Source organism: Carassius carassius, chromosome 7, assembly GCF_963082965.1.
Source record: "Carassius carassius chromosome 7, fCarCar2.1, whole genome shotgun sequence".
In the NCBI taxonomy this organism is placed as follows: Eukaryota; Metazoa; Chordata; class Actinopteri; order Cypriniformes; family Cyprinidae; genus Carassius; species Carassius carassius.
This window is the reverse complement of record NC_081761.1, coordinates 14,834,757-14,861,497: the sequence shown is the minus strand read 5'-3', so window position 1 is coordinate 14,861,497 and position 26,741 is coordinate 14,834,757. Positions and strand designations below refer to the sequence as shown.

The 26,741-nt window shown below is 43.3% G+C and overlaps 37 non-coding genes across 37 annotated transcripts; all 37 read left to right on the top strand.

Moving 5' to 3' along the window:
- The first annotated feature begins 282 nt into the window (after positions 1-282).
- Positions 283-355, top strand: trnar-ccg (transfer RNA arginine (anticodon CCG)). The gene has a single exon. It is a non-coding gene; the product is annotated as a tRNA-Arg (tRNA).
- A 170-nt stretch (positions 356-525) lies between these two features.
- On the top strand, positions 526-598 carry trnar-ucg (transfer RNA arginine (anticodon UCG)). The gene has a single exon. It is a non-coding gene; the product is annotated as a tRNA-Arg (tRNA).
- A 1,830-nt stretch (positions 599-2,428) lies between these two features.
- On the top strand, positions 2,429-2,501 carry trnar-ccg (transfer RNA arginine (anticodon CCG)). Its single transcript has one exon. It is a non-coding gene; the product is annotated as a tRNA-Arg (tRNA).
- Positions 2,502-2,671: 170 nt separating this feature from the next.
- trnaq-uug (transfer RNA glutamine (anticodon UUG)) lies at positions 2,672-2,744 on the top strand. Its single transcript has one exon. It is a non-coding gene; the product is annotated as a tRNA-Gln (tRNA).
- Positions 2,745-2,905: 161 nt separating this feature from the next.
- On the top strand, positions 2,906-3,142 carry trnar-ccg (transfer RNA arginine (anticodon CCG)). Its single transcript has 2 exons — positions 2,906-2,942; positions 3,107-3,142. It is a non-coding gene; the product is annotated as a tRNA-Arg (tRNA).
- An 824-nt stretch (positions 3,143-3,966) lies between these two features.
- On the top strand, positions 3,967-4,039 carry trnar-ccg (transfer RNA arginine (anticodon CCG)). The gene has a single exon. It is a non-coding gene; the product is annotated as a tRNA-Arg (tRNA).
- A 170-nt stretch (positions 4,040-4,209) lies between these two features.
- On the top strand, positions 4,210-4,282 carry trnar-ucg (transfer RNA arginine (anticodon UCG)). Its single transcript has one exon. It is a non-coding gene; the product is annotated as a tRNA-Arg (tRNA).
- A 715-nt stretch (positions 4,283-4,997) lies between these two features.
- Positions 4,998-5,070, top strand: trnar-ucg (transfer RNA arginine (anticodon UCG)). Its single transcript has one exon. It is a non-coding gene; the product is annotated as a tRNA-Arg (tRNA).
- Positions 5,071-5,891: 821 nt separating this feature from the next.
- trnar-ccg (transfer RNA arginine (anticodon CCG)) lies at positions 5,892-5,964 on the top strand. Its single transcript has one exon. It is a non-coding gene; the product is annotated as a tRNA-Arg (tRNA).
- A 170-nt stretch (positions 5,965-6,134) lies between these two features.
- Positions 6,135-6,207, top strand: trnar-ucg (transfer RNA arginine (anticodon UCG)). Its single transcript has one exon. It is a non-coding gene; the product is annotated as a tRNA-Arg (tRNA).
- Positions 6,208-7,227: 1,020 nt separating this feature from the next.
- Positions 7,228-7,300, top strand: trnar-ucg (transfer RNA arginine (anticodon UCG)). The gene has a single exon. It is a non-coding gene; the product is annotated as a tRNA-Arg (tRNA).
- Positions 7,301-7,460: 160 nt separating this feature from the next.
- On the top strand, positions 7,461-7,533 carry trnar-ucg (transfer RNA arginine (anticodon UCG)). The gene has a single exon. It is a non-coding gene; the product is annotated as a tRNA-Arg (tRNA).
- Positions 7,534-8,738: 1,205 nt separating this feature from the next.
- Positions 8,739-8,975, top strand: trnar-ccg (transfer RNA arginine (anticodon CCG)). The gene is made up of 2 exons: positions 8,739-8,775; positions 8,940-8,975. It is a non-coding gene; the product is annotated as a tRNA-Arg (tRNA).
- Positions 8,976-10,042: 1,067 nt separating this feature from the next.
- On the top strand, positions 10,043-10,115 carry trnar-ucg (transfer RNA arginine (anticodon UCG)). Its single transcript has one exon. It is a non-coding gene; the product is annotated as a tRNA-Arg (tRNA).
- Positions 10,116-10,830: 715 nt separating this feature from the next.
- Positions 10,831-10,903, top strand: trnar-ucg (transfer RNA arginine (anticodon UCG)). The gene has a single exon. It is a non-coding gene; the product is annotated as a tRNA-Arg (tRNA).
- A 333-nt stretch (positions 10,904-11,236) lies between these two features.
- Positions 11,237-11,309, top strand: trnar-ccg (transfer RNA arginine (anticodon CCG)). The gene has a single exon. It is a non-coding gene; the product is annotated as a tRNA-Arg (tRNA).
- A 170-nt stretch (positions 11,310-11,479) lies between these two features.
- On the top strand, positions 11,480-11,552 carry trnar-ucg (transfer RNA arginine (anticodon UCG)). The gene has a single exon. It is a non-coding gene; the product is annotated as a tRNA-Arg (tRNA).
- Positions 11,553-12,036: 484 nt separating this feature from the next.
- trnar-ucg (transfer RNA arginine (anticodon UCG)) lies at positions 12,037-12,333 on the top strand. The gene is made up of 2 exons: positions 12,037-12,073; positions 12,298-12,333. It is a non-coding gene; the product is annotated as a tRNA-Arg (tRNA).
- An 822-nt stretch (positions 12,334-13,155) lies between these two features.
- trnar-ccg (transfer RNA arginine (anticodon CCG)) lies at positions 13,156-13,228 on the top strand. Its single transcript has one exon. It is a non-coding gene; the product is annotated as a tRNA-Arg (tRNA).
- Positions 13,229-13,398: 170 nt separating this feature from the next.
- Positions 13,399-13,471, top strand: trnal-uag (transfer RNA leucine (anticodon UAG)). The gene has a single exon. It is a non-coding gene; the product is annotated as a tRNA-Leu (tRNA).
- A 161-nt stretch (positions 13,472-13,632) lies between these two features.
- On the top strand, positions 13,633-13,869 carry trnar-ccg (transfer RNA arginine (anticodon CCG)). Its single transcript has 2 exons — positions 13,633-13,669; positions 13,834-13,869. It is a non-coding gene; the product is annotated as a tRNA-Arg (tRNA).
- Positions 13,870-15,073: 1,204 nt separating this feature from the next.
- On the top strand, positions 15,074-15,146 carry trnar-ucg (transfer RNA arginine (anticodon UCG)). Its single transcript has one exon. It is a non-coding gene; the product is annotated as a tRNA-Arg (tRNA).
- An 821-nt stretch (positions 15,147-15,967) lies between these two features.
- trnar-ccg (transfer RNA arginine (anticodon CCG)) lies at positions 15,968-16,040 on the top strand. Its single transcript has one exon. It is a non-coding gene; the product is annotated as a tRNA-Arg (tRNA).
- Positions 16,041-16,210: 170 nt separating this feature from the next.
- trnar-ucg (transfer RNA arginine (anticodon UCG)) lies at positions 16,211-16,283 on the top strand. The gene has a single exon. It is a non-coding gene; the product is annotated as a tRNA-Arg (tRNA).
- Positions 16,284-16,711: 428 nt separating this feature from the next.
- On the top strand, positions 16,712-17,008 carry trnar-ucg (transfer RNA arginine (anticodon UCG)). Its single transcript has 2 exons — positions 16,712-16,748; positions 16,973-17,008. It is a non-coding gene; the product is annotated as a tRNA-Arg (tRNA).
- Positions 17,009-17,829: 821 nt separating this feature from the next.
- trnar-ccg (transfer RNA arginine (anticodon CCG)) lies at positions 17,830-17,902 on the top strand. The gene has a single exon. It is a non-coding gene; the product is annotated as a tRNA-Arg (tRNA).
- Positions 17,903-18,072: 170 nt separating this feature from the next.
- trnar-ucg (transfer RNA arginine (anticodon UCG)) lies at positions 18,073-18,145 on the top strand. Its single transcript has one exon. It is a non-coding gene; the product is annotated as a tRNA-Arg (tRNA).
- A 161-nt stretch (positions 18,146-18,306) lies between these two features.
- trnar-ccg (transfer RNA arginine (anticodon CCG)) lies at positions 18,307-18,543 on the top strand. Its single transcript has 2 exons — positions 18,307-18,343; positions 18,508-18,543. It is a non-coding gene; the product is annotated as a tRNA-Arg (tRNA).
- Positions 18,544-20,957: 2,414 nt separating this feature from the next.
- Positions 20,958-21,030, top strand: trnar-ucg (transfer RNA arginine (anticodon UCG)). Its single transcript has one exon. It is a non-coding gene; the product is annotated as a tRNA-Arg (tRNA).
- Positions 21,031-21,854: 824 nt separating this feature from the next.
- On the top strand, positions 21,855-21,927 carry trnar-ccg (transfer RNA arginine (anticodon CCG)). Its single transcript has one exon. It is a non-coding gene; the product is annotated as a tRNA-Arg (tRNA).
- A 170-nt stretch (positions 21,928-22,097) lies between these two features.
- On the top strand, positions 22,098-22,170 carry trnar-ucg (transfer RNA arginine (anticodon UCG)). The gene has a single exon. It is a non-coding gene; the product is annotated as a tRNA-Arg (tRNA).
- Positions 22,171-22,885: 715 nt separating this feature from the next.
- Positions 22,886-22,958, top strand: trnar-ucg (transfer RNA arginine (anticodon UCG)). Its single transcript has one exon. It is a non-coding gene; the product is annotated as a tRNA-Arg (tRNA).
- An 898-nt stretch (positions 22,959-23,856) lies between these two features.
- trnar-ccg (transfer RNA arginine (anticodon CCG)) lies at positions 23,857-23,930 on the top strand. The gene has a single exon. It is a non-coding gene; the product is annotated as a tRNA-Arg (tRNA).
- Positions 23,931-24,099: 169 nt separating this feature from the next.
- On the top strand, positions 24,100-24,172 carry trnaq-uug (transfer RNA glutamine (anticodon UUG)). The gene has a single exon. It is a non-coding gene; the product is annotated as a tRNA-Gln (tRNA).
- A 470-nt stretch (positions 24,173-24,642) lies between these two features.
- On the top strand, positions 24,643-24,939 carry trnar-ucg (transfer RNA arginine (anticodon UCG)). The gene is made up of 2 exons: positions 24,643-24,679; positions 24,904-24,939. It is a non-coding gene; the product is annotated as a tRNA-Arg (tRNA).
- Positions 24,940-25,763: 824 nt separating this feature from the next.
- On the top strand, positions 25,764-25,837 carry trnar-ccg (transfer RNA arginine (anticodon CCG)). Its single transcript has one exon. It is a non-coding gene; the product is annotated as a tRNA-Arg (tRNA).
- Positions 25,838-26,006: 169 nt separating this feature from the next.
- trnar-ucg (transfer RNA arginine (anticodon UCG)) lies at positions 26,007-26,079 on the top strand. The gene has a single exon. It is a non-coding gene; the product is annotated as a tRNA-Arg (tRNA).
- Positions 26,080-26,741: the final 662 nt, after the last annotated feature.

The following is a 26,741-nucleotide window of genomic DNA, read 5'->3' as shown; positions in this document are numbered from 1 at the left end:
ATAACGTCAATATGACACTATAGCCACAAGAATAAGCATAAAATTGGCAAATTTCTGAAAGCTCACTCAGTTCAACTTGGATAAGACTGTCTGTAAATGCCTCTGTGTGGACTTGTGGGAAAAGGTCCAGTGGCCAAACGGATGGGGCATCAACCTTCAGAGCTGAAGATTGTGGGTTCAAGTCATGAGAATTAGCATAGAACAGGCAATTTTCTGAAAGCTCACTCAGTTCAGCTTTGGATAAGACTGTATGTAAATGCGTCTGGGTTCACTAACAGATGAGGCCCAGTGGCCTAATGGATAAGGCATCAGCCTCCGGAGCTGGGAATTGTGGGTTCAAGTCCCACCTGGGTCGTCTTTGAGGGCTTTCATTTAAGTGGGCTATGCAAGAAATTTCAGTATGATAACTTCAATATGACACTATTTCCACAAGAATAAGCATAGAACTGGCAATTTCGCAATATTGCTTTCAGTTTAGTTTGTTTCTGACAGTCTGTAAATGCCTCTGGGTTCACCAGAGAGCAAGGCCCAGTGGCCTAATGGATAAGGCATCAGCCTTCGGAGCTGAGGATTGTGGGTTTGAGTCCCACCTGGGTCATCTTTCAAGAGTTACATTTAAGCTGGCAGTGCAAGAAAGACATTCAAGGACGATAACTTTACTGTAGACAAAAGAATTAGCATAGAACTGGCAATACCGTGATACCACTTTTAGTTTATTTCTGACTGTCTGTCAATGCCTCTGGTTCACCAGTGAACAAGGCCCAGTGGCCTAATGGATAAGGCATCAGCCTTCGGAGCTGAGGATTGTGGAGTCCCACCTGGGTCATCTTTCAAGAGTTACATTTAAGCTGGCAATGCAAGAAAGACATTCAAGGACGATGACTTTACTGTAGACACAAGAATTAGCATAGAACTGGCAATACCATGATTTCACTTTTAGATTGTTTCTGACTGTCTGTCAATATCTCTGGGTTCACCAGTGAGCAAGGCCCAGTGGCCTAATGGATAAGGCATCAGCCTCCGGAGCTGGGAATTGTGGGTGCAAAGTCCCACCTGGGTCGTCTTTGAGGGCTTTCATTTAAGGGGGCTATGCAAGAAATTTCAGCATGATAACTTCAATATGACACTATAGCCAGCTCTGTGTGGACTTGTGGGAAAAGGTCCAGTGGATAAGGCATCGAGCTGAAGATTGTGGGTTCAAGTCATGAGGATTAGCATAGAACTGTCAATTTTCTGAAAGCTCACTCAGATCAGCTTTGCATAAGACTGTCTGTAAATGCCTCTGGGTACACTGGTGAACAAGGCCCAGTCGCCTAATGGATAAGGCATCAGCCTTCGGAGCTGAGGATTGTGGATTCATCTTTCAAGGGTGTTGTTTATGTTGGCAGTGCATGAATGAAATTTCAGTATGATAACTTCAATATGACACTATAGCCACATGATTCAGCGTAGAACTGTCAATTTCATGAAAACTCTTTCAGTTTAGTTTGTTTCTGACTGTCTCTCAGTGCCTCTGGGTTCACTAGTGAACAAGGCCCAGTGGCCAAATGGATAAGGCATCAGTCTTTGGAGCTGAGGATTGTGTGTTCGAGTCCCACCTTAGGTCAGTTTACAGGAGTTACATTAAGCTGGCAGTGCAAAAAAGAAATTCAAGGTTGATAACTTCACTCTAGACACAAGAATTAGCATAGAACTGGCTTTTTTTAAATCACTTTCAATTTAGCTTGCAACAGAATGTTAATGAATACCTCAGGCTTAATCACAGAAAATGCCCAGTTGTCTAATAAATAAGGCATCATCCTTCGGAGCTGGGGTTGTGAATTAAATTACCACCTGAGTTGTCTTAAATAGGTTAGATTTAAGTTGGCTGCGCAACAGGTACCAGGATTATAAATTCAAAGAGACAGAATAGCTGTGATAAAGGAACATGAGAGTTAGCATAGAACTGCCAATGGAACATGAGAACTGGCAATTTCATGAAAACTCTTTCAGTTTAGTTTGTTTCTGACTGTCTGTCAATGCCTCTGGGTTCACCGGTGAACAAGGCCCAGTGGCCTAATGCATCGTTCTTCGGAGCTGAGGATTGTGGGTTCATCATTCAAGGGTGGCATTTATGTTGGCGGTGCAAGTAAGAAATTCTAGGACGATAACGTCAATATGACAATATAGCCACAAGAATAAGCATAAAATTGGCAAATTTCTGAAAGCTCACTCAGTTCAGCTTGGATAAGACTGTCTGTAAATGCCTCTGTGTGGACTTGTGGGAAAAGGTCCAGTGGCCAAACGGAAGGGGCATCAACCTTCAGAGCTGAAGATTGTGGGTTTAAGTCATGAGAATTAGCATAGAACAGGCAATTTTCTGAAAGCTCACTCAGTTCAGCTTTGGATAAGACTGTATGTAAATGCGTCTGGGTTCACTAACAGATGAGGCCCAGTGGCCTAATGGATAAGGCATCAGCCTCCGAAGCTGGGAATTGTGGGTTCAAGTCCCACCTGGGCCCTCTTTGAGGGCTTTCATTTAAGTGGGCTATGCAAAAAATTTCAGGATAATAACTTCAATATGACACTATTTCCACAAGAATAAGCATAGAACTGGCAATTTCACGATATTGCTTTCAGTTTAGTTTGTTTCTGACTGTCTGTAAATGCCTCTGGGTTCACTAGAGAGCAAGGCCCAGTGGCCTAATGGATAAGGCATCAGCCTTTGGAGCTGAGGATTGTGGGTTCGAGTCCCACCTGGGTCATCTTTCAAGAGTTACATTTAAGCTGGCAGTGCAAGAAAGACATTCAAGGACGATAACTTTTCTGTAGACACAAGAATTAGCATAGAACTGGCAATACCATGATTTCACTTTTAGATTGTTTCTGACTGTCTGTCAATATCTCTGGGTTCACCAGTGAGCAAGGCCCAGTGGCCTAATGGATAAGGCATCAGCCTCCGGAGCTGGGAATTGTGGGTGCAAAGTCCCACCTGGGTCGTCTTTGAGGGCTTTCATTTAAGGGTGCTATGCAAGAAATTTCAGCATGATAACTTCAATATGACACTATAGCCAGCTCTGTGTGGACTTGTGGGAAAAGGTCCAGTGGCCAAAAGGATAAGGCATTGAGCTGAAGTTTGTGGGTTCGAGTCCCACCTGGGTCAGTTTTCAGGAGTTACATTAAGCTGGCAGTGCAAGAAAGAAATTCAAGGTTGATAACTTCACTCTAGACACAAGAATTAGCATAGAACTGGCTTTTTTTTAAAAATCACTTTCAATTTAGCTTGCACCAGAATGTTAATGAATACCTCAGGCTTAATCACAGAAAATGCCCAGTTGTCTAATAAATAAGGCATCATCCTTCGGAGCTGGGGTTGTGAATTAAATTACCACCTGAGTTGTCTTAAATAGGTTAGATTTAAGTTGGCTGCGCAACAGGTACCAGGATTATAAGTTCAAAGAGACAGAATAGCTGTGATAAAGGAACATGAGAGTTAGCATAGAACTGCCAATGGAACATGAGAACTGGCAATTTCATGAAAACTCTTTCAGTTTAGTTTGTTTCTGACTGTCTGTCAATGCCTCTGGGTTCACCGGTGAACAAGGCCCAGTGGCCTAATGCATCGGTCTTCGGAGCTGAGGATTGTGGGTTCATCTTTCAAGGGTGGCATTTATGTTGGCGGTGCAAGTAAGAAATTCTAGGACGATAACGTCAATATGACAGTATAGCCACAAGAATAAGCATAAAATTGGCAAATTTCTGAAAGCTCACTCAGTTCAGCTTGGATAAGACTGTCTGTAAATGCCTCTGTGTGGACTTGTGGGAAAAGGTCCAGTGGCCAAACGGATGGGGCATCAACCTTCAGAGCTGAAGATTGTGGGTTTAAGTCATGAGAATTAGCATAGAACAGGCAATTTTCTGAAAGCTCACTCAGTTCAGCTTTGGATAAGACTGTATGTAAATGCGTCTGGGTTCACTAAGAGATGAGGCCCAGTGGCCTAATGGATAAGGCATCAGCCTCCGGAGCTGGGAATTGTGGGTTCAAGTCCCACCTGGGTCCTCTTTGAGGGCTTTCATTTAAGTGGGCTATGCAAAAAATTTCAGGATGATAACTTCAATATGACACTATTTCCACAAGAATAAGCATAGAACTGGCAATTTCGCGATATTACTTTCAGTTTAGTTTGTTTCTGACTGTCTGTAAATGCCTCTGGGTTCACTAGAGAGCAAGGCCCAGTGGCCTAATGGATAAGGCATCAGCCTTCGGAGCTGAGGATTGTGGGTTCGAGTCCCACCTGGGTCATCTTTCAAGAGTTACATTTAAGCTGGCAGTGCAAGAAAGACATTCAAGGACGATAACTTTACTGTAGACACAAGAATTAGCATAGAACTGGCAATACCATGATTTCACTTTTAGATTGTTTCTGACTGTCTGTCAATATCTCTGGGTTCACCAGTGAGCAAGGCCCAGTGGCCTAATGGATAAGGCATCAGCCTCCGGAGCTGGGAATTGTGGGTGCAAAGTCCCACCTGGGTCGTCTTTGAGGGCTTTCTTTTAAGGGGGCTATGCAAGAAATTTCAGCATGATAACTTCAATATGACACTATAGCCAGCTCTGTGTGGACTTGTGGGAAAAGGTCCAGTGGCCAAAAGGATAAGGCATCGAGCTGAAGATTGTGGGTTCAAGTCATGAGGATTAGCATAGAACTGTCAATTTTCTGAAAGCTCACTCAGATCAGCTTTGCATAAGACTGTCTGTAAATGCCTCTGGGTACACCGGTGAACAAGGCCCAGTGGCCTAATGGATAAGGCATCAGCCTTCGGAGCTGAGGATTGTGGATTCATCTTTCAAGGGTGTTGTTTATGTTGGCAGTGCATGAATGAAATTTCAGTATGATAACTTCAATATGACACTATAGCCACATGATTCAGCGTAGAACTGTCAATTTCATGAAAACTCTTTCAGTTTAGTTTGTTTCTGACTGTCTCTCAGTGCCTCTGGGTTCACCAGTGAACAAGGCCCAGTGGCCTAATGGATAAGGCATCAGCCTTCGGAGCTGAGGATTGTGGGTTCGAGTCCCACCTGGGTCAGTTTTCAGGAGTTACATTAAGCTGGCAGTGCAAGAAAGAAATTCAAGGTTGATAACTTCACTCTAGACACAAGAATTAGCATAGAACTGGCTTTTTTTAAATCACTTCCAATTTAGCTTGCACCAGAATGTTAATGAATACCTCAGGCTTAATCACAGAAAATGCCCAGTTGTCTAATAAATAAGGCATCATCCTTCGGAGCTGGGGTTGTGAATTAAATTACCACCTGAGTTGTCTTAAATAGGTTAGATTTAAGTTGGCTGCGCAACAGGTACCAGGATTATAAGTTCAAAGAGACAGAATAGCTGTGATAAAGGAACATGAGAGTTAGCATAGAACTGCCAATGGAACATGAGAACTGGCAATTTCATGAAAACTCTTTCAGTTTAGTTTGTTTCTGACTGTCTGTCAATGCCTCTGGGTTCACCGGTGAACAAGGCCCAGTGGCCTAATGCATCGGTCTTCGGAGCTGAGGATTGTGGGTTAATCATTCAAGGGTGGCATTTATGTTGTCGGTGCAAGTAAGAAATTCTAGGACGATAACGTCAATATGACACTATAGCCACAAGAATAAGCATAAAATTGGCAAATTTCTGAAAGCTCACTCAGTTCAGCTTGGATAAGACTGTCTGTAAATGCCTCTGTGTGGACTTGTGGGAAAAGGTCCAGTGGCCAAACGGATGGGGCATCAACCTTCAGAGCTGAAGATTGTGGGTTTAAGTCATGAGAATTAGCATAGAACAGGCAATTTTCTGAAAGCTCACTCAGTTCAGCTTTGGATAAGACTGTATGTAAATGCTTCTGGGTTCACTAACAGATGAGGCCCAGTGGCCTAATGGATAAGGCATCAGCCTCCGGAGCTGGGAATTGTGGGTTCAAGTCCCACCTGGGCCCTCTTTGAGGGCTTTCATTTAAGTGGGCTATGCAAAAAATTTCAGGATAATAACTTCAATATGACACTATTTCCACAAGAATAAGCATAGAACTGGCAATTTCGCGATATTGCTTTCAGTTTAGTTTGTTTCTGACTGTCTGTAAATGCCTCTGGGTTCACTAGAGAGCAAGGCCCAGTGGCCTAATGGATAAGGCATCAGCCTTCGGAGCTGAGGATTGTGGGTTCGAGTCCCACCTGGGTCGTCTTTGAGGGCTTTCATTTAAGGGGGCTATGCAAGAAATTTCAGCATGATAACTTCAATATGACACTATGGACTTGTGGGAAAAGGTCCAGTGGCCAAAAGGATAAGGCATCGAGCTGAAGATTGTGGGTTCAAGTCATGAGGATTAGCATAGAACTGTCAATTTTCTGAAAGCTCACTCAGATCAGCTTTGCATAAGACTGTCTGTAAATGCCTCTGGGTACACCGGTGAACAAGGCCCAGTGGCCTAATGGATAAGGCATCAGCCTTCGGAGCTGAGGATTGTGGATTCATCTTTCAAGGGTGTTGTTTATGTTGGCAGTGCATGAATGAAATTTCAGTATGATAACTTCAATATGACACTATAGCCACATGATTCAGCGTAGAACTGTCAATTTCATGAAAACTCTTTCAGTTTAGTTTGTTTCTGACTGTCTCTCAGTGCCTCTGGGTTCACCAGTGAACAAGGCCCAGTGGCCTAATGGATAAGGCATCAGCCTCTGGAGCTGGGAATTGTGGGTGCAAAGTCCCACCTGGGTCGTCTTTGAGGGCTTTCATTTAAGGGTGCTATGCAAGAAATTTCAGCATGATAACTTCAATATGACACTATAGCCAGCTCTGTGTGGACTTGTGGGAAAAGGTCCAGTGGCCAAAAGGATAAGGCATCGAGCTGAAGATTGTGGGTTCAAGTCATGAGGATTAGCATAGAACTGTCAATTTTCTGAAAGCTCACTCAGATCAGCTTTGCATAAGACTGTCTATAAATGCCTCTGGGTACACCGGTGAACAAGGCCCAGTGGCCTAATGGATAAGGCATCAGCCTTCGGAGCTGAGGATTGTGGATTCATCTTTCAAGGGTGTTGTTTATGTTGGCAGTGCATCAATGAAATTTCATTATGATAACTTCAATATGACACTATAGCCACATGATTCAGCGTAGAACTGTCAATTTCATGAAAACTCTTTCAGTTTAGTTTGTTTCTGACTGTCTCTCAGTGCCTCTGGGTTCACCAGTAAACAAGGCCCAGTGGCCTAATGGATAAGGCATCAGCCTTCGGAGCTGAGGATTGTGGGTTCGAGTCCCACCTGGGTCAGTTTTCAGGAGTTACATTAGGCTGGCAGTGCAAGAAAGAAATTCAAGGTTGATAACTTCACTCTAGAGACAAGAATTAGCATAGAACTGGCAATTTCCTGATATTGCTTTTAGTTTGTTTCTGACTGTCTGTCAATGCCTCTGGGGTCACTAGTGAACGAGGCCCAGCGGCCTAATGGATAAGGCATCAGCCTTCGGAGCTGAGTATTGTGGGTTCGAGTCCCACTTGGGTCATCTTTCAATAGTTGCATTTAAGCTGGCAGTGCAAGAAAAAAATCCAAGGACGATAACTTTACTATAGACCCAAGAATTAGCATAGAACTGGCTTTTTTTTAAATAACTTTCAATATAGCTTTCACCAGAATATTAATGAATACCTCAGGCTTAATCAGAGAAAATGCCCAGTTGTCTAATAAATAAGGCATCAACCTTCTGAGCTGGGGGTTGTGAATTAAATTACCACCTGAGTTGTCTTTCATAGGTTAGATTTAAGTTGGCTGCGCAACTGGTACCAGGATGATAAGTTCAAAGAGACAGAATAGCTGTGATAAAGGAACATGAGAGTTAGCATAGAACTGCCAACGGAACATGAGAACTGGCAATTTCATGAAAACTCTTTCAGTTTAGTTTGTTTCTGACTGTCTGTCAATGCCTCTGGGTACACCGGTGAACAAGGCCCAGTGGCCTAATGCATCGGTCTTCGGAGCTGAGGATTGTGGGTTCATCTTTCAAGGGTGGCATTTATGTTGGCGGTGCAAGTAAGAAATTCTAGGACGATAACTTTACTGTAGACACAAGAATTAGCATAGAACTGGCAATACCATGATTTCACTTTTAGATTGTTTCTGACTGTCTGTCAATATCTCTGGGTTCACCAGTGAGCAAGGCCCAGTGACCTAATGGATAAGGCATCAGCCTCCGGAGCTGGGAATTGTGGGTGCAAAGTCCCACCTGGGTCGTCTTTGAGGGCTTTCGTTTAAGGGTGCTATGCAAGAAATTTCAGCATGATAACTTCAATATGACACTATAGCCAGCTCTGTGTGGACTTGTGGGAAAAGGTCCAGTGGCCAAAAGGATAAGGCATCGAGCTGAAGATTGTGGGTTCAAGTCATGAGGATTAGCATAGAACTGTCAATTTTCTGAAAGCTCAGTCAGATCAGCTTTGCATAAGACTGTCTGTAAATGCCTCTGGGTACACCGGTGAACAAGGCCCAGTGGCCTAATGGATAAGGCATCAGCCTTCGGAGCTGAGGATTGTGGATTCATCTTTCAAGGGTGTTGTTTATGTTGGCAGTGCATGAATGAAATTTCAGTATGATAACTTCAATATGACACTATAGCCACATGATTCAGCGTAGAACTGTCAATTTCATGAAAACTCTTTCAGTTTAGTTTGTTTCTGACTGTCTCTCAGTGCCTCTGGGTTCACCAGTGAGCAAGGCCCAGTGGCCTAATGGATAAGGCATCAGCCTCCGGAGCTGGGAATTGTGGGTGCAAAGTCCCACCTGGGTCGTCTTTGAGGGCTTTCATTTAAGGGTGCTATGCAAGAAATTTCAGCATGATAACTTCAATATGACACTATAGCCAGCTCTGTGTGGACTTGTGGGAAAAGGTCCAGTGGCCAAAAGGATAAGGCATTGAGCTGAAGTTTGTGGGTTCGAGTCCCACCTGGGTCAGTTTTCAGGAGTTACATTAAGCTGGCAGTGCAAGAAAGAAATTCAAGGTTGATAACTTCACTATAGACACAAGAATTAGCATAGAACTGGCTTTTTTTTAAAAATCACTTTCAATTTAGCTTGCACCAGAATGTTAATGAATACCTCAGGCTTAATCACAGAAAATGCCCAGTTGTCTAATAAATAAGGCATCATCCTTCGGAGCTGGGGTTGTGAATTAAATTACCACCTGAGTTGTCTTAAATAGGTTAGATTTAAGTTGGCTGCGCAACAGGTACCAGGATTATAAGTTCAAAGAGACAGAATAGCTGTGATAAAGGAACATGAGAGTTAGCATAGAACTGCCAATGGAACATGAGAACTGGCAATTTCATGAAAACTCTTTCAGTTTAGTTTGTTTCTGACTGTCTGTCAATGCCTCTGGGTTCACCGGTGAACAAGGCCCAGTGGCCTAATGCATCGGTCTTCGGAGCTGAGGATTGTGGGTTCATCTTTCAAGGGTGGCATTTATGTTGGCGGTGCAAGTAAGAAATTCTAGGACGATAACGTCAATATGACAGTATAGCCACAAGAATAAGCATAAAATTGGCAAATTTCTGAAAGCTCACTCAGTTCAGCTTGGATAAGACTGTCTGTAAATGCCTCTGTGTGGACTTGTGGGAAAAGGTCCAGTGGCCAAACGGATGGGGCATCAACCTTCAGAGCTGAAGATTGTGGGTTTAAGTCATGAGAATTAGCATAGAACAGGCAATTTTCTGAAAGCTCACTCAGTTCAGCTTTGGATAAGACTGTATGTAAATGCGTCTGGGTTCACTAAGAGATGAGGCCCAGTGGCCTAATGGATAATGCATCAGCCTCCGGAGCTGGGAATTGTGGGTTCAAGTCCCACCTGGGCCCTCTTTGAGGGCTTTCATTTAAGTGGGCTATGCAAAAAATTTCAGGATGATAACTTCAATATGACACTATTTCCACAAGAATAAGCATAGAACTGGCAATTTCGCGATATTGCTTTCAGTTTAGTTTGTTTCTGACTGTCTGTAAATGCCTCTGGGTTCACTAGAGAGCAAGGCCCAGTGGCCTAATGGATAAGGCATCAGCCTTCGGAGCTGAGGATTGTGGGTTCGAGTCCCACCTGGGTCATCTTTCAAGAGTTACATTTAAGCTGGCAATGCAAGAAAGACATTCAAGGACGATAACTTTACTGTAGACACAAGAATTAGCATAGAACTGGCAATACCATGATTTCACTTTTAGATTGTTTCTGACTGTCTGTCAATATCTCTGGGTTCACCAGTGAGCAAGGCCCAGTGGCCTAATGGATAAGGCATCAGCCTCCGGAGCTGGGAATTGTGGGTGCAAAGTCCCACCTGGGTCGTCTTTGAGGGCTTTCATTTAAGGGGGCTATGCAAGAAATTTCAGCATGATAACTTCAATATGACACTATAGCCAGCTCTGTGTGGACTTGTGGGAAAAGGTCCAGTGGCCAAAAGGATAAGGCATCGAGCTGAAGATTGTGGGTTCAAGTCATGAGGATTAGCATAGAACTGTCAATTTTCTGAAAGCTCACTCAGATCAGCTTTGCATAAGACTGTCTGTAAATGCCTCTGGGTACACCGGTGAACAAGGCCCAGTGGCCTAATGGATAAGGCATCAGCCTTCGGAGCTGAGGATTGTGGATTCATCTTTCAAGGGTCTTGTTTATGTTGGCAGTGCATGAATGAAATTTCAGTATGATAACTTCAATATGACACTATAGCCACATGATTCAGCGTAGAACTGTCAATTTCATGAAAACTCTTTCAGTTTAGTTTGTTTCTGACTGTCTCTCAGTGCCTCTGGGTTCACCAGTGAACAAGGCCCAGTGGCCTAATGGATAAGGCATCAGCCTTCGGAGCTGAGGATTGTGGGTTCGAGTCCCACCTGGGTCAGTTTTCAGGAGTTACATTAAGCTGGCAGTGCAAGTAAGAAATTCTAGGACGATAACGTCAATATGACAATATAGCCACAAGAATAAGCATAAAATTGGCAAATTTCTGAAAGCTCACTCAGTTCAGCTTGGATAAGACTGTCTGTAAATGCCTCTGTGTGGACTTGTGGGAAAAGGTCCAGTGGCCAAACGGATGGGGCATCAACCTTCAGAGCTGAAGATTGTGGGTTTAAGTCATGAGAATTAGCATAGAACAGGCAATTTTCTGAAAGCTCACTCAGTTCAGCTTTGGATAAGACTGTATGTAAATGCGTCTGGGTTCACTAAGAGATGAGGCCCAGTGGCCTAATGGATAAGGCATCAGCCTCCGGAGCTGGGAATTGTGGGTTCAAGTCCCACCTGGGCCCTCTTTGAGGGCTTTCATTTAAGTGGGCTATGCAAAAAATTTCAGGATGATAACTTCAATATGACACTATTTCCACAAGAATAAGCATAGAACTGGCAATTTTGCGATATTGCTTTCAGTTTAGTTTGTTTCTGACTGTCTGTAAATGCCTCTGGGTTCATTAGAGAGCAAGGCCCAGTGGCCTAATGGATAAGGCATCAGCCTTCGGAGCTGAGGATTGTGGGTTCGAGTCCCACCTGGGTCATCTTTCAAGAGTTACATTTAAGCTGGCAGTGCAAGAAAGACATTCAAGGACGATAACTTTACTGTAGACACAAGAATTAGCATAGAACTGGCAATACCATGATTTCACTTTTAGATTGTTTCTGACTGTCTGTCAATATCTCTGGGTTCACCAGTGAGCAAGGCCCAGTTGCCTAATGGATAAGGCATCAGCCTCCGGAGCTGGGAATTGTGGGTGCAAAGTCCCACCTGGGTCGTCTTTGAGGGCTTTCATTTAAGGGTGCTATGCAAAAAATTTCAGCATGATAACTTCAATATGACACTATAGCCAGCTCTGTGTGGACTTCTGGGAAAAGGTCCAGTGGCCAAAAGGATAAGGCATCGAGCTGAAGATTGTGGGTTCAAGTCATGAGGATTAGCATAGAACTGTCAATTTTCTGAAAGCTCACTCAGATCAGCTTTGCATAAGACTGTCTGTAAATGCCTCTGGGTACACCGGTGAACAAGGCCCAGTGGCCTAATGGATAAGGCATCAGCCTTCGGAGCTGAGGATTGTGGATTCATCTTTCAAGGGTGTTGTTTATGTTGGCAGTGCATGAATGAAATTTCAGTATGATAACTTCAATATGACACTATAGCCACATGATTCAGCGTAGAACTGTCAATTTCATGAAAACTCTTTCAGGTTAGTTTGTTTCTGACTGTCTCTCAGTGCCTCTGGGTTCACCAGTGAACAAGGCCCAGTGGCCTAATGGATCAGCCTTCGGAGCTGAGGATTGTGGGTTCGAGTCCCACCTGGGTCAGTTTTCAGGAGTTACATTAAGCTGGCAGTGCAAGAAAGAAATTCAAGGTTTGAACACTTCACTCTAGACACAAGAATTAGCATAGAACTGGCTTTTTTTAAATCACTTTCAATTTAGCTTGCACCAGAATGTTAATGAATACTTCAGGCTTAATCACAGAAAATGCCCAGTTGTCTAATAAATAAGGCATCATCCTTCGGAGCTGGGGTTGTGAATTAAATTACCACCTGAGTTGTCTTAAATAGGTTAGATTTAAGTTGGCTGCGCAACAGGTACCAGGATTATAAGTTCAAAGAGACAGAATAGCTGTGATAAAGGAACATGAGAGTTAGCATAGAACTGCCAATGGAACATGAGAACTGGCAATTTCATGAAAACTCTTTCAGTTTAGTTTGTTTCTGACTGTCTGTCAATGCCTCTGGGTTCACCGGTGAACAAGGCCCAGTGGCCTAATGCATCGGTCTTCGGAGCTGAGGATTGTGGGTTCATCATTCAAGGGTGGCATTTATGTTGGCGGTGCAAGTAAGAAATTCTAGGACGATAATGTCAATATGACACTATAGCCACAAGAATAAGCATAAAATTGGCAAATTTCTGAAAGCTCACTCAGTTCAGCTTGGATAAGACTGTCTGTAAATGCCTCTGTGTGGACTTGTGGGAAAAGGTCCAGTGGCCAAACGGATGGGGCATCAACCTTCAGAGCTGAAGATTGTGGGTTTAAGTCATGAGAATTAGCATAGAACAGGCAATTTTCTGAAAGCTCACTCAGTTCAGCTTTGGTTAAGACTGTATGTAAATGCGTCTGGGTTCACTAACAGATGAGGCCCAGTGGCCTAATGGATAAGGCATCAGTCTCCGGAGCTGGGATTTGTGGGTTCAAGTCCCACCTGGGCCCTCTTTGAGGGCTTTCTTTTAAGTGGGCTATGCAAAAAATTTCAGGATAATAACTTCAATATGACACTATTTTCACAAGAATAAGCATAGAACTGGCAATTTCGTGATATTGCTTTCAGTTTAGTTTGTTTCTGACTGTCTGTAAATGCCTCTGGGTTCACTAGAGAGCAAGGCCCAGTGGCCTAATGGATAAGGCATCAGCCTTAGGAGCTGAGGATTGTGGGTTCGAGTCCCACCTGGGTCATCTTTCAAGAGTTACATTTAAGCTAGCAGTGCAAGAAAGACATTCAAGGACGATAACTTTACTGTAGACACAAGAATTAGCATAGAACTGGCAATACCATGATTTCACTTTTAGATTGTTTCTGACTGTCTGTCAATATCTCTGGGTTCACCAGTGAGCAAGGCCCAGTGGCCTAATGGATAAGGCATCAGCCTCCGGAGCTGGGAATTGTGGGTGCAAAGTCCCACCTGGGTCGTGTTTGAGGGCTTTCATTTAAGGGTGCTATGCAAGAAATTTCAGCATGATAACTTCAATATGACACTATAGCCAGCTCTGTGTGGACTTGTGGGAAAAGGTCCAGTGGCCAAAAGGATAAGGCATTGAGCTGAAGATTGTGGGTTCGAGTCCCACCTGGGTCAGTTTTCAGGAGTTACATTAAGCTGGCAGTGCAAGAAAGAAATTCAAGGTTGATAACTTCACTCTAGACACAAGAATTAGCATAGAACTGGCTTTTTTTTAAATCACTTTCAATTTAGCTTGCACAAGAATGTTAATGAAAACCTCAAGGTTTAATCACAGAAAATGCCCAGTTGTCTAATAAATAAGGCATCATCCTTCGGAAATGGGGTTGTGAATTAAATTACCACCTGAGTTGTCTTAAATAGGTTAGATTTAAGTTGGCTGCGCAACAGGTACCAGGATTATAAGTTCAAAGAGACAGAATAGCTGTGATAAAGGAACATGAGAGTTAGCATAGAACTGCCAATGGAACATGAGAACTGGCAATTTCATGAAAACTCTTTCAGTTTAGTTTGTTTCTGACTGTCTGTCAATGACTCTGGGTTCACCGGTGAACAAGGCCCAGTGGCCTAATGCATCGGTCTTCGGAGCTGAGGATTGTGGGTTCATCTTTCAAGGGTGGCATTTATGTTGGCGGTGCAAGTAAGAAATTCTAGGACGATGACTTTACTGTAGACACAAGAATTAGCATAGAACTGGCAATACCATGATTTCACTTTTAGATTGTTTCTGACTGTCTGTCAATATCTCTGGGTTCACCAGTGAGCAAGGCCCAGTGACCTAATGGATAAGGCATCAGCCTCCGGAGCTGGGAATTGTGGGTGCAAAGTCCCACCTGGGTCGTCTTTGAGGGCTTTCATTTAAGGGTGCTATGCAAGAAATTTCAGCATGATAACTTCAATATGACACTATAGCCAGCTCTGTGTGGACTTGTGGGAAAAGGTCCAGTGGCCAAAAGGATAAGGCATCGAGCTGAAGATTGTGGGTTCAAGTCATGAGGATTAGCATAGAACTGTCAATTTTCTGAAAGCTCACTCAGATCAGCTTTGCATAAGACTGTCTGTAAATGCCTCTGGGTACACCGGTGAACAAGGCCCAGTGGCCTAATGGATAAGGCATCAGCCTTCGGAGCTGAGGATTGTGGATTCATCTTTCAAGGGTGTTGTTTATGTTGGCAGTGCATGAATGAAATTTCAGTATGATAACTTCAATATGACACTATAGCCACATGATTCAGCGTAGAACTGTCAATTTCATGAAAACTCTTTCAGTTTAGTTTGTTTCTGACTGTCTCTCAGTGCCTCTGGGCTCACCAGTGAACAAGGCCCAGTGGCCTAATGGATAAGGCATCAGCCTTCGGAGCTGAGGATTGTGGGTTCGAGTCCCACCTGGGTCAGTTTTCAGGAGTTACATTAAGCTGGCAGTGCAAGAAAGAAATTCAAGGTTGATAACTTCACTCTAGACACAAGAATTAGCATAGAACTGGCTTTTTTTAAATCACTTTCAATTTAGCTTGCACCAGAATGTTAATGAATACCTCAGGCTTAATCACAGAAAATGCCCAGTTGTCTAATAAATAAGGCATCAACCTTCGGAGCTGGGGTTGTGAATTAAATTACCACCTGAGTTGTCTTAAATAGGTTAGATTTAAGTTGGCTGTGCAACAGGTACCAGGATTATAAGTTCAAAGAGACAGAATAGCTGTGATAAAGGAACATGAGAGTTAGCATAGAACTGCCAATGGAACATGAGAACTGGCAATTTCATGAAAACTCTTTCAGTTTAGTTTGTTTCTGACTGTCTGTCAATGCCTCTGGGTTCACCGGTGAACAAGGCCCAGTGGCCTAATGCATCGGTCTTCGGAGCTGAGGATTGTGGGTTCATCTTTCAAGGGTGGCATTTATGTTGGCGGTGCAAGTAAGAAATTCTAGGACAATAACGTCAATATGACACTATAGCCACAAGAATAAGCATAAAATTGGCAAATTTCTGAAAGCTCACTCAGTTCAGCTTGGATAAGACTGTCTGAAAATGCCTCTATGTGGACTTTTGGGAAAAGGTCCAGTGGCCAAACGGATAAGGCATCAACCTTCAGAGCTGAAGATTTTGGGTTCAAGTCATGAGAATTAGCATAGAACAGGCAATTTTCTGAAAGCTCACTCAGTTCAGCTTTGGTTAAGACTGTATGTAAATGCGTCTGGGTTCACTAACAGATGAGGCCCAGTGGCCTAATGGATAAGGCATCAGCCTCCGGAGCTGGGAATTGTGGGTTCAAGTCCCACCTGGGTCGTCTTTGAGGGCTTTCATTTAAGTGGGCTATGCAAGAAATTTCAGTATGATAACTTCAATATGACACTATTTCCACAAGAATAAGCATAGAACTGGCAATTTCGCGATATTGCTTTCAGTTTAGTTTGTTTCTGACTGTCTGTAAATGCCTCTGGGTTCACTAGAGAGCAAGGCCCAGTGGCCTAATGGATAAGGCATCAGCCTTCGGAGCTGAGGATTGTGGGTTCGAGTCCCACCTGGGTCATCTTTCAAGAGTTACATTTAAGCTGGCAGTGCAAGAAAGACATTCAAGGATGATAACTTTACTGTAGACACAAGAATTAGCATAGAACTGGCAATACCATGATTTCACTTTTAGATTGTTTCTGACTGTCTGTCAATATCTCTGGGTTCACCAGTGGCCTAATGGATAAGGCATCAGCCTCCGGAGCTGGGAATTGTGGGTGCAAAGTCCCACCTGGGTCTTCTTTGAGGGCTTTCATTTAAGGGTGCTATGCAAGAAATTTCAGCATGTGGGAAAAGGTCCAGTGGCCAAAAGGATAAGGCATCGAGCTGAAGATTGTGGGTTCAAGTCATGAGGATTAGCATAGAACTGTCAATTTTCTGAAAGCTCACTCAGATCAGCTTTGCATAAGACTGTCTGTAAATGCCTCTGGGTACACCGGTGAACAAGGCCCAGTGGCCTAATGGATAAGGCATCAGCCTTCGGAGCTGAGGATTGTGGATTCATCTTTCAAGGGTGTTGTTTATGTTGGCAGTGCATGAATGAAATTTCAGTATGATAACTTCAATATGACACTATAGCCACATGATTCAGCGTAGAACTGTCAATTTCATGAAAACTCTTTCAGGTTAGTTTGTTTCTGACTGTCTCTCAGTGCCTCTGGGTTCACCAGTGAACAAGGCCCAGTGGCCTAATGGATCAGCCTTCGGAGCTGAGGATTGTGGGTTCGAGTCCCACCTGGGTCAGTTTTCAGGAGTTACATTAAGCTGGCAGTGCAAGAAAGAAATTCAAGGTTGATCACTTCACTCTAGACACAAGAATTAGCATAGAACTGGCTTTTTTAAAATCACTTTCAATTTAGCTTGCACCAGAATGTTAATGAATACTTCAGGCTTAATCACAGAAAATGCCCAGTTGTCTAATAAATAAGGCATCATCCTTCGGAGCTGGGGTTGTGAATTAAATTACCACCTGAGTTGTCTTAAATAGGTTAGATTTAAGTTGGCTGCGCAACAGGTACCAGGATTATAAGTTCAAAGAGACAGAATAGCTGTGATAAAGGAACATGAGAGTTAGCATAGAACTGCCAATGGAACATGAGAACTGGCAATTTCATGAAAACTCTTTCAGTTTAGTTTGTTTCTGACTGTCTGTCAATGCCTCTGGGTTCACCGGTGAACAAGGCCCAGTGGCCTAATGCATCGGTCTTCGGAGCTGAGGATTGTGGGTTCATCATTCAAGGGTGGCATTTATGTTGGCGGTGCAAGTAAGAAATTCTAGGACGATAATGTCAATATGACACTATAGCCACAAGAATAAGCATAAAATTGGCAAATTTCTGAAAGCTCACTCAGTTCAGCTTGGATAAGACTGTCTGTAAATGCCTCTGTGTGGACTTGTGGGAAAAGGTCCAGTGGCCAAACGGATGGGGCATCAACCTTCAGAGCTGAAGATTGTGGGTTTAAGTCATGAGAATTAGCATAGAACAGGCAATTTTCTGAAAGCTCACTCAGTTCAGCTTTGGATAAGACTGTATGTAAATGCGTCTGGGTTCACTAACAGATGAGGCCCAGTGGCCTAATGGATAAGGCATCAGTCTCCGGAGCTGGGATTTGTGGGTTCAAGTCCCACCTGGGCCCTCTTTGAGGGCTTTCATTTAAGTGGGCTATGCAAAAAATTTCAGGATAATAACTTCAATATGACACTATTTTCACAAGAATAAGCATAGAACTGGCAATTTCGTGATATTGCTTTCAGTTTAGTTTGTTTCTGACTGTCTGTAAATGCCTCTGGGTTCACTAGAGAGCAAGGCCCAGTGGCCTAATGGATAAGGCATCAGCCTTCGGAGCTGAGGATTGTGGGTTTGAGTCCCACCTGGGTCATCTTTCAAGAGTTACATTTAAGCTAGCAGTGCAAGAAAGACATTCAAGGACGATAACTTTACTGTAGACACAAGAATTAGCATAGAACTGGCAATACCATGATTTCACTTTTAGATTGTTTCTGACTGTCTGTCAATATCTCTGGGTTCACCAGTGAGCAAGGCCCAGTGGCCTAATGGATAAGGCATCAGCCTCCGGAGCTGGGAATTGTGGGTGCAAAGTCCCACCTGGGTCGTGTTTGAGGGCTTTCATTTAAGGGTGCTATGCAAGAAATTTCAGCATGATAACTTCAATATGACACTATAGCCAGCTCTGTGTGGACTTGTGGGAAAAGGTCCAGTGGCCAAAAGGATAAGGCATTGAGCTGAAGATTGTGGGTTCGAGTCCCACCTGGGTCAGTTTTCAGGAGTTACATTAAGCTGGCAGTGCAAGAAAGAAATTCAAGGTTGATAACTTCACTCTAGACACAAGAATTAGCATAGAACTGGCTTTTTTTTAAATCACTTTCAATTTAGCTTGCACAAGAATGTTAATGAAAACCTCAAGGTTTAATCACAGAAAATGCCCAGTTGTCTAATAAATAAGGCATCATCCTTCGGTAATGGGGTTGTGAATTAAATTACCACCTGAGTTGTCTTAAATAGGTTAGATTTAAGTTGGCTGCGCAACAGGTACCAGGATTATAAGTTCAAAGAGACAGAATAGCTGTGATAAAGGAACATGAGAGTTAGCATAGAACTGCCAATGGAACATGAGAACTGGCAATTTCATGAAAACTCTTTCAGTTTAGTTTGTTTCTGACTGTCTGTCAATGCCTCTGGGTTCACCGGTGAACAAGGCCCAGTGGCCTAATGCATCGGTCTTCGGAGCTGAGGATTGTGGGTTCATCTTTCAAGGGTGGCATTTATGTTGGCGGTGCAAGTAAGAAATTCTAGGACGATGACTTTACTGTAGACACAAGAATTAGCATAGAACTGGCAATACCATGATTTCACTTTTAGATTGTTTCTGACTGTCTGTCAATATCTCTGGGTTCACCAGTGAGCAAGGCCCAGTGACCTAATGGATAAGGCATCAGCCTCCGGAGCTGGGAATTGTGGGTGCAAAGTCCCACCTGGGTCGTCTTTGAGGGCTTTCATTTAAGGGTGCTATGCAAGAAATTTCAGCATGATAACTTCAATATGACACTATAGCCAGCTCTGTGTGGACTTGTGGGAAAAGGTCCAGTGGCCAAAAGGATAAGGCATCGAGCTGAAGATTGTGGGTTCAAGTCATGAGGATTAGCATAGAACTGTCAATTTCATGAAAACTCTTTCAGTTTAGTTTGTTTCTGACTGTCTCTCAGTGCCTCTGGGTTCACCAGTGAGCAAGGCCCAGTGGCCTGATGGATAAGGCATCAGCCTCCGGAGCTGGGAATTGTGGGTGCAAAGTCCCACCTGGGTCGTGTTTGAGGGCTTTCATTTAAGGGTGCTATGCAAGAAATTTCAGCATGATAACTTCAATATGACACTATAGCCAGCTCTGTGTGGACTTGTGGGAAAAGGTCCAGTGGCCAAAAGGATAAGGCATTGAGCTGAAGATTGTGGGTTCGAGTCCCACCTGGGTCAGTTTTCAGGAGTTACATTAAGCTGGCAGTGCAAGAAAGAAATTCAAGGTTGATAACTTCACTATAGACACAAGAATTAGCATAGAACTGGCTTTTTTTTTAAATCACTTTCAATTTAGCTTGCACAAGAATGTTAATGAAAACCTCAAGGTTTAATCACAGAAAATGCCCAGTTGTCTAATAAATAAGGCATCATCCTTCGGAAATGGGGTTGTGAATTAAATTACCACCTGAGTTGTCTTAAATAGGTTAGATTTAAGTTGGCTGCGCAACAGGTACCAGGATTATAAGTTCAAAGAGACAGAATAGCTGTGATAAAGGAACATGAGAGTTAGCATAGAACTGCCAATGGAACATGAGAACTGGCAATTTCATGAAAACTCTTTCAGTTTAGTTTGTTTCTGACTGTCTGTCAATGCCTCTGGGTTCACCGGTGAACAAGGCCCAGTGGCCTAATGCATCGGTCTTCGGAGCTGAGGATTGTGGGTTCATCTTTCAAGGGTGGCATTTATGTTGGCGGTGCAAGTAAGAAATTCTAGGACGATGACTTTACTGTAGACACAAGAATTAGCATAGAACTGGCAATACCATGATTTCACTTTTAGATTGTTTCTGACTGTCTGTCAATATCTCTGGGTTCACCAGTGAGCAAGGCCCAGTGACCTAATGGATAAGGCATCAGCCTCCGGAGCTGGGAATTGTGGGTGCAAAGTCCCACCTGGGTCGTCTTTGAGGGCTTTCTTTTAAGGGGGCTATGCAAGAAATTTCAGCATGATAACTTCAATATGACACTATAGCCAGCTCTGTGTGGACTTGTGGGAAAAGGTCCAGTGGCCAAAAGGATAAGGCATCGAGCTGAAGATTGTGGGTTCAAGTCATGAGGATTAGCATAGAACTGTCAATTTTCTGAAAGCTCACTCAGATCAGCTTTGCATAAGACTGTCTGTAAATGCCTCTGGGTACACCGGTGAACAAGGCCCAGTGGCCTAATGGATAAGGCATCAGCCTTCGGAGCTGAGGATTGTGGATTCATCTTTCAAGGGTGTTGTTTATGTTGGCAGTGCATGAATGAAATTTCAGTATGATAACTTCAATATGACACTATAGCCACATGATTCAGCGTAGAACTGTCAATTTCATGAAAACTCTTTCAGTTTAGTTTGTTTCTGACTGTCTCTCAGTGCCTCTGGGTTCACCAGTGAACAAGGCCCAGTGGCCTAATGGATAAGGCATCAGCCTTCGGAGCTGAGGATTGTGGGTTCGAGTCCCACCTGGGTCAGTTTTCAGGAGTTACATTAAGCTGGCAGTGCAAGAAAGAAATTCAAGGTTGATAACTTCACTCTAGACACAAGAATTAGCATAGAACTGGCTTTTTTTTAAAAATCACTTCCAATTTAGCTTGCACCAGAATGTTAATGAATACCTCAGGCTTAATCACAGAAAATGCCCAGTTGTCTAATAAATAAGGCATCATCCTTCGGAGCTGGGGTTGTGAATTAAATTACCACCTGAGTTGTCTTAAATAGGTTAGATTTAAGTTGGCTGCGCAACAGGTACCAGGATTATAAGTTCAAAGAGACAGAATAGCTGTGATAAAGGAACATGAGAGTTAGCATAGAACTGCCAATGGAACATGAGAACTGGCAATTTCATGAAAACTCTTTCAGTTTAGTTTGTTTCTGACTGTCTGTCAATGCCTCTGGGTTCACCGGTGAACAAGGCCCAGTGGCCTAATGCATCGGTCTTCGGAGCTGAGGATTGTGGGTTAATCATTCAAGGGTGGCATTTATGTTGTCGGTGCAAGTAAGAAATTCTAGGACGATAACGTCAATATGACACTATAGCCACAAGAATAAGCATAAAATTGGCAAATTTCTGAAAGCTCACTCAGTTCAGCTTGGATAAGACTGTCTGTAAATGCCTCTGTGTGGACTTGTGGGAAAAGGTCCAGTGGCCAAACGGATGGGGCATCAACCTTCAGAGCTGAAGATTGTGGGTTTAAGTCATGAGAATTAGCATAGAACAGGCAATTTTCTGAAAGCTCACTCAGTTCAGCTTTGGATAAGACTGTATGTAAATGCTTCTGGGTTCACTAACAGATGAGGCCCAGTGGCCTAATGGATAAGGCATCAGCCTCCGGAGCTGGGAATTGTGGGTTCAAGTCCCACCTGGGCCCTCTTTGAGGGCTTTCATTTAAGTGGGCTATGCAAAAAATTTCAGGATAATAACTTCAATATGACACTATTTCCACAAGAATAAGCATAGAACTGGCAATTTCGCGATATTGCTTTCAGTTTAGTTTGTTTCTGACTGTCTGTAAATGCCTCTGGGTTCACTAGAGAGCAAGGCCCAGTGGCCTAATGGATAAGGCATCAGCCTTCGGAGCTGAGGATTGTGGGTTCGAGTCCCACCTGGGTCATCTTTCAAGAGTTACATTTAAGCTGGCAGTGCAAGAAAGACATTCAAGGACGATAACTTTTCTGTAGACACAAGAATTAGCATAGAACTGGCAATACCATGATTTCACTTTTAGATTGTTTCTGACTGTCTGTCAATATCTCTGGGTTCACCAGTGAGCAAGGCCCAGTGGCCTAATGGATAAGGCATCAGCCTCCGGAGCTGGGAATTGTGGGTGCAAAGTCCCACCTGGGTCGTCTTTGAGGGCTTTCTTTTAAGGGGGCTATGCAAGAAATTTCAGCATGATAACTTCAATATGACACTATAGCCAGCTCTGTGTGGACTTGTGGGAAAAGGTCCAGTGGCCAAAAGGATAAGGCATCGAGCTGAAGATTGTGGGTTCAAGTCATGAGGATTAGCATAGAACTGTCAATTTTCTGAAAGCTCACTCAGATCAGCTTTGCATAAGACTGTCTGTAAATGCCTCTGGGTACACCGGTGAACAAGGCCCAGTGGCCTAATGGATAAGGCATCAGCCTTCGGAGCTGAGGATTGTGGATTCATCTTTCAAGGGTGTTGTTTATGTTGGCAGTGCATGAATGAAATTTCAGTATGATAACTTCAATATGACACTATAGCCACATGATTCAGCGTAGAACTGTCAATTTCATGAAAACTCTTTCAGTTTAGTTTGTTTCTGACTGTCTCTCAGTGCCTCTGGGTTCACCAGTGAACAAGGCCCAGTGGCCTAATGGATAAGGCATCAGCCTTCGGAGCTGAGGATTGTGGGTTCGAGTCCCACCTGGGTCAGTTTTCAGGAGTTACATTAAGCTGGCAGTGCAAGAAAGAAATTCAAGGTTGATAACTTCACTCTAGAGACAAGAATTAGCATAGAACTGGCAATTTCCTGATATTGCTTTTAGTTTGTTTCTGACTGTCTGTCAATGCCTCTGGGGTCACTAGTGAACGAGGCCCAGCGGCCTAATGGATAAGGCATCAGCCTTCGGAGGTGAGTATTGTGGGTTCGAGTCCCACTTCGGTCATCTTTCAATAGTTGCATTTAAGCTGGCAGTGCAAGATAAAAATCCAAGGACGATAACTTTACTATAGACCCAAGAATTAGCATAGAACTGGCTTTTTTTTTAAATAACTTTCAATATAGCTTTCACCAGAATATTAATGAATACCTCAGGCTTAATCAGAGAAAATGCCCAGTTGTCTAATAAATAAGGCATCAACCTTCTGAGCTGGGGGTTGTGAATTAAATTACCACCTGAGTTGTCTTTCATAGGTTAGATTTAAGTTGGCTGCGCAACTGGTACCAGGATGATAAGTTCAAAGAGACAGAATAGCTGTGATAAAGGAACATGAGAGTTAGCATAGAACTGCCAACGGAACATGAGAACTGGCAATTTCATGAAAACTCTTTCAGTTTAGTTTGTTTCTGACCGTCTGTCAATGCCTCTGGGTACACCGGTGAACAAGGCCCAGTGGCCTAATGCATCGGTCTTCGGAGCTGAGGATTGTGGGTTCATCTTTCAAGGGTGGCATTTATGTTGGCGGTGCAAGTAAGAAATTCTAGGACGATAACGTCAATATGACAATATAGCCACAAGAATAAGCATAAAATTGGCAAATTTCTGTAAGCTCACTCAGTTCAGCTTGGATAAGACTGTATGTAAATGCGTCTGGGTTCACTAACAGATGAGGCCCAGTGGCCTAATGGATAAGGCATCAGCCTCCGGAGCTGGGAATTGTGGGTTCAAGTCCCACCTGGGACCTCTTTGAGGGCTTTCATTTAAGTGGGCTATGCAAAAAATTTCAGGATGATAACTTCAATATGACACTATTTCCACAAGAATAAGCATAGAACTGGCAATTTTGCTATATTGCTTTCAGTTTAGTTTGTTTCTGACTGTCTGTAAATGCCTCTGGGTTCACTAGAGAGCAAGGCCCAGTGGCCTAATGGATAAGGCATCAGCCTTTGGCGCTGAGGATTGTGGGATCGAGTCCCACCTGGGTCATCTTTCAAGAGGTACATTTAAGCTGGCAGTGCAAGAAAGACATTCAAGGACGATAACTTTACTGTAGACACTAGAATTAGCATAGAACTGGCAATACCATGATTTCACTTTTAGATTGTTTCTGACTGTCTGTCAATATCTCTGGGTTCACCAGTGAGCAAGGCCCAGTGGCCTAATGGATAAGGCATCAGCCTCCGGAGCTGGGAATTGTGGGTGCAAAGTCCCACCTGGGTCGTCTTTGAGGGCTTTCATTTAAGGGGGCTATGCAAGAAATTTCAATATGACACTATAGCCAGCTCTGTGTGGACTTGTGGGAAAAGGTCCAGTGGCCAAAAGGATAAGGCATCGAGCTGAAGATTGTGGGTTCAAGTCATGAGGATAAGCATAGAACTGTCAATTTTCTGAAGGCTCACTCAGATCAGCTTTGCATAAGACTGTCTGTAAATGCCTCTGGGTACACCGGTGAACAAGGCCCAGTGGCCTAATGGATAAGGCATCAGCCTTCGGAGCTGAGGATTGTGGATTCATCTTTCAAGGGTGTTGTTTATGTTGGCAGTGCATGAATGAAATTTCAGTATGATAACTTCAATATGACACTATAGCCACATGATTCAGCGTAGAACTGTCAATTTCATGAAAACTCTTTCAGGTTAGTTTGTTTCTGACTGTCTCTCAGTGCCTCTGGGTTCACCAGTGAACAAGGCCCAGTGGCCTAATGGATCAGCCTTCGGAGCTGAGGATTGTGGGTTCGAGTCCCACCTGGGTCATCTTTCAATAGTTGCATTTAAGCTGGCAGTGCAAGAAAGAAATCCAAGGACGATAACTTTACTATAGACCCAAGAATTAGCATAGAACTGGCTTTTTTTTAAATAACTTTCAATATAGCTTTCACCAGAATATTAATGAATACCTCAGGCTTAATCAGAGAAAATGCCCAGTTGTCTAATAAATAAGGCATCAACCTTCTGAGCTGGGGGTTGTGAATTAAATTACCACCTGAGTTGTCTTTCATAGGTTAGATTTAAGTTGGCTGCGCAACAGGTACCAGGATTATAAGTTCAAAGAGACAGAATAGCTGTGATAAAGGAACATGAGAGTTAGCATAGAACTGCCAACGGAACATGAGAACTGGCAATTTCATGAAAACTCTTTCAGTTTAGTTTGTTTCTGACTGTCTGTCAATGCCTCTGGGTACACCGGTGAACAAGGCCCAGTGGCCTAATGCATCGGTCTTCGGAGCTGAGGATTGTGGGTTCATCTTTCAAGGGTGGCATTTATGTTGGCGGTGCAAGTAAGAAATTCTAGGACGATAACGTCAATATGACAATATAGCCACAAGAATAAGCATAAAATTGGCAAATTTCTGAAAGCTCACTCAGTTCAGCTTGGATAAAACTGTCTGTAAATGCCTCTGTGTGGACTTGTGGGAAAAGGTCCAGTGGCCAAACGGATGGGGCATCAACCTTCAGAGCTGAAGATTGTGGGTTTAAGTCATGAGAATTAGCATAGAACAGGCAATTTTCTGAAAGCTCACTCAGTTCAGCTTTGGATAAGACTGTATGTAAATGCGTCTGGGTTCACTAAGAGATGAGGCCCAGTGGCCTAATGGATAAGGCATCAGCCTCCGGAGCTGGGAATTGTGGGTTCAAGTCCCACCTGGGACCTCTTTGAGGGCTTTCATTTAAGTGGGCTATGCAAAAAATTTCAGGATGATAACTTCAATATGACACTATTTCCACAAGAATAAGCATAGAACTGGCAATTTTGCGATATTGCTTTCAGTTTAGTTTGTTTCTGACTGTCTGTAAATGCCTCTGGGTTCACTAGAGAGCAAGGCCCAGTGGCCTAATGGATAAGGCATCAGCCTTCGGCGCTGAGGATTGTGGGATCGAGTCCCACCTGGGTCATCTTTCAAGAGGTACATTTAAGCTGGCAGTGCAAGAAAGACATTCAAGGACGATAACTTTACTGTAGACACTAGAATTAGCATAGAACTGGCAATACCATGATTTCACTTTTAGATTGTTTCTGACTGTCTGTCAATATCTCTGGGTTCACCAGTGAGCAAGGCCCAGTGGCCTAATGGATAAGGCATCAGCCTCCGGAGCTGGGAATTGTGGGTGCAAAGTCCCACCTGTGTCATCTTTGAGGGCTTTCATTTAAGGGTGTTATGCAAGAAATTTCAGCATGATAACTTCAATATGACACTATAGCCAGCTCTGTGTGGACTTGTGGGAAAAGGTCCAGTGGCCAAAAGGATAAGGCATCGAGCTGAAGATTGTGGGTTCGAGTCCCACCTTGGTCAGTTTTCAGGAGTTACATTAAGCTGGCAGTGCAAGAAAGAAATTCAAGGTTGATAACTTCACTCTAGACACAAGAATTAGCATAGAACTGGCTTTTTTTTATATCACTTTCAATTTAGCTTGCACAAGAATGTTAATGAAAACCTCAAGGTTTAATCACAGAAAATGCCCAGTTGTCTAATAAATAAGGCATCATCCTTCGGAAATGGGGTTGTGAATTAAATTACCACCTGAGTTGTCTTAAATAGGTTAGATTTAAGTTGGCT